At 49.8% G+C, this 7,692-nt stretch overlaps 1 non-coding gene and 1 pseudogene across 1 annotated transcript; both read right to left on the reverse strand.

Annotated features, from left to right (window-relative positions):
* Positions 1-2,653: 2,653 nt before the first annotated feature.
* On the reverse strand, positions 2,654-3,880 carry LOC144134018 (uncharacterized; annotated as a pseudogene).
* A 543-nt stretch (positions 3,881-4,423) lies between these two features.
* TRNAP-CGG (transfer RNA proline (anticodon CGG)) lies at positions 4,424-4,495 on the reverse strand. Its single transcript has one exon. It is a non-coding gene; the product is annotated as a tRNA-Pro (tRNA).
* Positions 4,496-7,692: the final 3,197 nt, after the last annotated feature.

The following is a 7,692-nucleotide window of genomic DNA, read 5'->3' on the forward strand; positions in this document are numbered from 1 at the left end:
ATGCTTTGGTTATAGCCCGGGCCATCTGATGCGTGCTCAGTTCGCTGATGTTGAATTCATTCTTCAGTCTAAGGATGACTTTGAAGTCGTTTTTTGGCAAAGGAGGTAGCTTCTCTCGCCGAACGGGATTCCACTTGAGTTTGGGTTGGCTCAGCGCTGAATTGTCCGCCGCGTCTGTCCCGGCCTCTGGAACGGCGAAGAAAGAAAGGGGAACTCCCTTCCACCTGTCTGCTTTTTCTCGCGTTTCGTGCAGCTGGCTTAGCCAGAGGTCGTCATTGTTTTTGTAGCATTCCAGAGGGACACCTAGTTACTTCGCTGGGGTGTTCACCCACGTCACGCTAGCAAATGTGTCTAGGGTTGTCGGCCATTCTCCATGCCAGAATCCCAGGCATTTACCCCAGTTAATTAAACTGCCCGTGAGATCCCGGAAACACTTCACTACTTCAACCGTTGCTGTAATACTTCCTTGGTCGATGCAGCATACGGCGACATCATCGGCATATGCTAAGAGCTTTACTTCAGAAGCTTGCAGTCGAAACCCGGGAATCGAATCATTCTGGATAATAGCCAAGCACAGTGTTTCAATGTAAAGACAAAATAAAAGTGGACTGAGTGAGCAACCCTGGCGTACAGAACGCTGCACGGCAATGGGGGGCCCCCAGACTCTTGTTTATGATAAGCTGCGTGGTGCAATTCCTGTACGCCATGGCCACTCCAACTTTGATAATCGAACCGACATTAATATGATCGAGAATAGCGAACAAAATAACATGTGGGACACAGTCAAAGGCCTTCTCTAGGTCGAGCTGCAGCACAGCGACACAAGCTTTCATGATGTCACAGCACTCAAGCACGCACCGCATCTTATGTATGTTAGTCACTATAGACCTGCCCCTGATTCCACATGTCTGGTGGCAGCCTACTAGGTCTTTAATCACTGTTTAGAGTCTTCTCGCTAAAACTTTCATTAAAATTTTGTAGTCAACATTAGTTAAAGAGATTGGTCTGTTATATGTCACCAGTCTAAGTTTTTCTGCGGCATCAGTCTTAGGTATAAGAACAGTGTGTGACGTACTATAGGACTGCGGTAAAACTTTCATGTGGTACGCCTCATTGAACACTGCCGTGAGCACTGCAGCCAGCTTTTCTTTGAAAAACTTATAAAACGAGGCGGATAAGCCATCGGGCCCAGGCGACTTTCCGTCGTTTAAGTTTTCAATAGCTAGGCACACTTCACTTTCACTTATTGGTCGCTCCAAGAATTCTCTTATCTCATCGTCCAGTCGCGGCATATGGCCAAGAAATGTCTTTTTAAATCCGTCCAAGTCGGCATGATGAAACGCAAATAGCGCCTGATAATGCTCAGAAAACTGGCGCCGAATGCCCTCGTTATCATTCATCACGACGCCATTCCGCTCTATCTCGGCTATGTGGTTTCGTCGGGCGTTTGTCTTTTCAATCCCTAAAGCCCGCTTCGTAGGTACCTCGCCTGCTTTCAGTGAATTTGTTCGTGCACGCACCAGCGCACCGCGATAGCGCTCTTCTTCGATCAACTGCAGTCTCTGCTTTACATTCCTGATATCATCTTTGAAAATGCCGGGCGTTTTGCACTCCTCTGCTATCAGTTTCTCCAATATTGTGCGCAGCTCGGTTTCCTTCATTTTTTCTTGGAAACGAATCGCACTGGCCCTGTCAATTGCTGTGACTTTAATCTGCTGCTTACATAGTTCCCACTGCTGACCCAGATTAAGGCTAGTGTTTGGTTTTATTCTGTTAATTTCTTCTAATGCTTTTGTTACAAATTGTTCGTCGCCAAGTAGCATAGAGTTCATTTTCCACATGTCCCATACAAAGTGTTTCAGTTGTTTCCTTGTTCCTATTGCGCATTTAACGAGGCAGTGATCAGTAAAACATATTGGTACAACATCGTAGCTACGGCACATCGGGATCATATCCAGAGCAACGTATATGCGATCCAGGCGTGCGTGGCTAGAACCCTGGAAATGAGTGTACTTTACCGCACATGCGCTCTGTAGGCATTCAGCCACATCTGCTAATTCCGCTTCGGCAACGACCTCAGCTAATAAGTCCGTACTCCTGTCTCGAAAAGCTATGCAGCTGGTTTTGTCCGCAGAACTCAGTACGCAGTTAAAGACCCTCATAATAATGAGGCGTTTCTCAGGCATCATGTACTGTCTAACATAAGCAAAAAAATTGTCTTTCCTCCAATGTGTTCGGCGCGTACACACAAATCACTCGATATTCCGCGTTACACAAAGGAAATCACACACTATTAATCTCCCAGACGGGCATGACATGATGCTTTGAACAGTAAGACCGGGCAACTTTTTCGGAAAGAGTACACATCCTGCTGACAGTCCTACAGCGTGGCTAACTACGCCGTAGTACGTTGCTGTGAAACGCTGCACCATGCTCCCGGTCTCCCCCTCTCCCTCGACTTTGGTCTCCTGGACGGCGAAAATGTCATTGTCATTTTCTGTTACCAGCCGATACAATTGACTTTGTTTTCGTTTCTGCCCTAAACCTCTGACATTCAACGTAGCTACACAGAGGGCTGGTTCAGGAGCCATTTCGGTTCGCAGTAGGCGGGAGGCCCGGAGCATGGTGCTCACCTTTAGCATCTAGCGTACCGCTAGACGCCTCCGGGGCCGTCCGGTTGTCTGCTCTCGCTTCTCGACGGCGGTGGCTTGTCGGCAGGCTTTCTTTCCGCGTTGACGTTTGGCCGTGGCTTGAAGGTAGCCCGCCGTCCTTGCACCGCTTTCACTGGCGGCTCGTCAACGCTGCTTGCGAGTTCCTGGTCGTCGTGGTCTCCGGAGACTTCGTGGGGGCGTTTCGTTGCAGTCCCAGTACCCGTTGTAACGGGAGCGTCACTGGCTGGCGGTTCCTGGCCCTTAGACGATAGAGACGGCAGTGCATGAGTACTCGCTCCGCTTTTGTCGACACTCTGCTGCACCAGTGGTGGACCAGGCGACGGTTCACTCGGACGTTCCGCGCTTGTGTCCTGCGGTTCACCAGCGAGGGCTGCTTGCTCTGCCGCAGCGGTAGGCAGCGGCTCGCCAGTTCCCTTCGCCGCGTCCTCTGCCTCGGTCGCGTCCATTAAGTGCTCGGCTTCATCGCTTTCCCCCGGGCCCATTGCTGAGGCATACGTGCGGACGCACTGGGAGTCCTCGTGTTCGAAACGCCGGCAGTTCGAGCAGCGCGGCACCTTGCACTCTCTTCGGACGTGGCCAGTGCCGTGACAGCGCAAGCACTGCATCGGACGACCGGGTGCCACGACTAAGGACAGTTATCCTCCCACCCGTATTTGATGCGGCAAATCTTCGACTGTCATGCCCTTCTTGAGCTTCAGGACGACCGTCCTCGTCATGGAACCCTTGTCGCTCATACCTTGCACACGCCACCACAATCTGCTAACGTCCATGACAGTCCCAAACGCCGCTAGTGCGCTCCGCACATCCTCGTCGGCCACGCCGTGCAGCAGCCAGTGACGCCTAAGCCTCACCTGATGATCCTGCGGGTCGATGATGACGCAGCGACGGTTCTTCACCTTCAGTTCCTTAAAGGCGAGCAGCCGCCTTGTAGTCTCCGCGCCGTTCAGGGTGACTGCCCACACGTGGTTGACCTGGTAGGCTCCCAGGGCCACCACGTCCGGCAGCAAACCGGTAGGCACGAGAGCATCCCTAAAATCTTCGACCCGGTAGGGCCTCGCTCGCACGTCGCCGTGCAAAAACACGGTGTTCAAAACGATGCTTCTTGTTGGCAGTTGGGGCAGTATCAGCTGATAATCCGTGTCGTCGCTATCGGTGATCCTGTTTCCGCGGCCAGCAAGGGCCGCCGTCGCCGCTCCGCTGGAGCTCATGATTCTGCGTCCGTCACGCTCGGTGGCCGGAAGTAGAATGTCCCTAGACCAACGATCCGAGGACGACGCCGTGTGTTGGCCATTTAGTTTCATGGAATGCATTTGGTGGCTAAAGAAAAAAAGACGGGCTCGTCCGGGATTTGAACCCGGGACCTCTCGCACCCTAAGCGAGAATCATACACCTGAACCAACGAGCAGAGGACGACGCGGTGTGTTGACCATTTAGTTTCATGGAATGCATTTGGTGGCTAAAGAAAAAAAAGACGGGCTTATCCGGGATTTGAACCCGGGACCTCTCGCACCCGAAGCGAGAATCATACCCCACACCAACGAGCCGAGGACGACACCGTGTGTTGGCCATTTAGTTTCATTGAATGCATTTGGTGGCTAAAGAAAAAAAGACGGCCTCGTCCGGGATTTGAACCCGGGACCTCTCGCACCCTAAGCGAGAATCATACACCTGAACCAACGAGCCGAGGACGACGCGGTGTGTTGACCATTTAGTTTCATGGAATGCATTTGGTGGCTAAAGAAAAAAAAGACGGGCTCGTCCGGGATTTGAACCCGGGACCTCTCGCACCCGAAGCGAGAATCATACCCCTAAACCAACGAGCCGAAGACGACGCCGTGTGTTGGTCATTTAGTGTCATGGGATGCATTTGGTGGCTAAAGAAAAAAATTACGGTGATTTAGCTTTGGTTAAACCTGGAGTGACGTGATAGCTACAGCTGGCCAAGTGGAGCTTGGTCACGTGACCAACCACGTGATCAGCCACGGCGCTGCGCCGCCGGCAGCTGCTCCGCACCACGTGACCAACCAGGTGACAGCGTGGCGGCGCAGCCACAGGGTGGTGGCGGCGCCACGCTGAAGGCTCGAAATGCTACCGTAATGTAGCTATCGCTACAAAAACGACGGGCTCGTCCAGGATTTGAACCCGGGACCTCGCGCACCTTAAACGAAAGTCATGCCCCTAGACCGAAGAGCTTTTTTTGCAGCACTGTATTACGGTGATGCAATGTTTTATGTACATGAACTATGTACAAGCGTGAGAAAAACACTGCCAAATCAAAACTATGCATAACACGACACACCTTAACAAACACAAGAGGCAATTCAAAGCAACTAATAGATCACAATATGATACACCAAGAAACAAAGGACTATAAAAAAGGCAGTGAAGATCCCGCGGAATCAAGAGTGTGTGCCATCCGGTTCAAACTCGGTCTGGGCATACTCTTCTTTTAGGTGTACACTCACTCTACTGAAGTTATTTTTTTTTTGCAGAAACAATTCAGATTCACAATGTTGGTCCATCATGCGTGTTTTCAAGAGCCTGTGCAATCCTATTAGAAAGAACATATCTAAGGGTTCACCAGGAAATGGCAATGCAGGGAGATATTGTACAGAATGCGGTGTTAAAATGTCTGTTTTTTTCAGTGTCGGTTGCATGATAACCCATAAGAGTATTGCATTTTTGCACTTGATGAAACAATGATCAATCGTTTCGGGAGTACCACAAAGGCGGCCACTTACCGCAGAGACAAAAATACCCTTTTTGTATAAGCATGTTTTAGTGGCTAATATCTCTTATAAAAAAATGTTTTGTACACAGTGAGAGGGACATTTTACATACTTTTCCGTACGTCATGTCCCGGTAAACCAAAGTACATGGAGGGATCAATTAGCGCAGGGAAGAGCATGCAAATTAAGTTCTTCTACAACCGTTTCTCTGGCACCGAAAAGAGGAACTCTGGGGAAAAACGAACAAGTAGGAAACGAACAGCCAAACACACCTCATGCATGAATTCCGACAAACACAGACGATCAGCAACATTAAAAGACACAATGAAACTCAGTGCAGCATTTTCATTCTTTCACAGTCAAGCAAGATTACAAAGCTATCGTCACTCGCTGCTGTGATATAGTGTGGGTTCATCGTCGCACCAGGGACATTTGTCCGCGCATATCATAGGGTGCATTTTGTTTAGTATGTGTAGGTTTGGGCAAAAACCTGTCTGTAATAGTCTCCAAGTGATAGCTTCCTCTTTGTTGAGAGATGCGTGCGGCGGGCGATATCGAATTCTTCTGCCTCTATAGTTTTGTAGTATGGCCAAGTATTCCTTGGGTGCTGGCACGAGTTCCAGTATCTCGTCGCATGCTCGGAAAATAGTGTATCCTCGAGCTATCTTGTCGGCCTCTTCGTTCCCTGCACTCCCGCGTGTCGCACTTCCCACACAATTGTGTGTGTGGTGTTGTCCTTTTCTTCTTCGTTGTTTTTAATTATGTCGCTCGCTGCGAGGATTACACGGAGCATGTGAAGACGTATCCTGCCATTCATGTAATTTCGGCAGGCTGTTTGAGAGTCCGTGAGTACTGTTAGCGACCGCCCGCTTCTATACCCCTCCGCTACCTCTAGAGCAACGGCTACTTCCACGACCTCTGCTACCGTGTAGTCTCGCATAGACGCGCTGGTGATTTCGAGTATGGACGAATCGACCACCTTGGCCACTGCAATTTCGGTGTCTGCCCCTCTCGAGGACGCGTCTGAATCACATGGGCCTGTCGAAACATAGACTTGGTCCCCAAATTATAAAACCCAAGTGCGGAGCAGTGGGAGAGACTGCTGTCCAGCGACCGCTGTGAAGGTCAACAGGGTTTATTACTCAACGGGCGGCAGTGAACTGAGGGCAGCCGATCCGTGGTTAAAAGTGGACAAGGACCACACCGGACTCCTGACTATAAAACCTGGGAGAGAAAATCTCTGATGAAGCCCCAAAACCACAGGGCACAATAAAGTTTTCTCTTCCTCCTCCTCACTCGCCGCCTAAAGTCTTCCTTGTTTAGCAACGAAGAATTAAGATTCCACAACGCCCAATGTCGCTGAAACGTTGGACGGGTACATCTCCAGTCCGCGCAATGACAATGAAAATTGGTTTTTGAGGAAAGGAAATTGCGCAGTAATTGTCTGAAATATCTCGGTGGACACGCGAACCGAGCCTTAAAGGGGCCATGACATGGTCGTTCTTCATATTGCAGTTTTTTGCTTCAGTAACTAATGCAAGAGTTTATGTTTCAATTTCCGAAATTTGGCTGCCCTGGACGCGCTGTGTTTTCCAAAAAATACAATCGAAATTGAGACCGGAAGACTCCTCCCACCGGCAGCGACCGCCATATTGAAAGCTCTCGTGAGGTCACTAGCACATGCATGGAGCAACGTAGTCTGCTCTCGTTGCTGCAATATGGGCAGCGAGGTCTCATTCCCCCCTGTAATTTCGCGGGCGATCGAAGTAGCAGTCGTCCCCCATGTATGAATGACTGGTACTTCAAAAGCGATAATAACAGCGACGCAGTTTTTCTTCGGTATAGTATGGTCCGGTAACACTATAGGCCGATGCGACGGCGATCGACGGTCGGTGGGCTGGTCGGTACGCAAATGCCGTCGCTGACGCACTGGTCTGCCACGCTAGACCGACGACTACGCCAGCACGAACAACGATCGCGCATCGTAGTAATGTTAAAGAGTCAGCTTAGTGGGAACCAGAAAAACTTAAAAAAACAGCAGTTGTTAACACTGGGCCACGGTCCGCGGCGTATTACTCCGCTAACGAGTCACAAAAGTGAACGAAATCAGTTTTTAATATTTGACTTTATTAAACAAGCCAGGTATCAAAATTCTAGAGCTTATAACATTTTTCTCATGGTTAGCTTCTTGTTTAGGTGGTGGTGGTGGTAGTGGTTTTATTAAAAATAATAGTAAAAAGGAAGGAAAAGATTTTTGCTAGCCCCGGCATCTGCCATCGATACTGAAGCAC

Source organism: Amblyomma americanum, chromosome 5 (genome assembly GCF_052857255.1).
Source record: "Amblyomma americanum isolate KBUSLIRL-KWMA chromosome 5, ASM5285725v1, whole genome shotgun sequence".
Classification (NCBI taxonomy): Eukaryota; Metazoa; Arthropoda; class Arachnida; order Ixodida; family Ixodidae; genus Amblyomma; species Amblyomma americanum.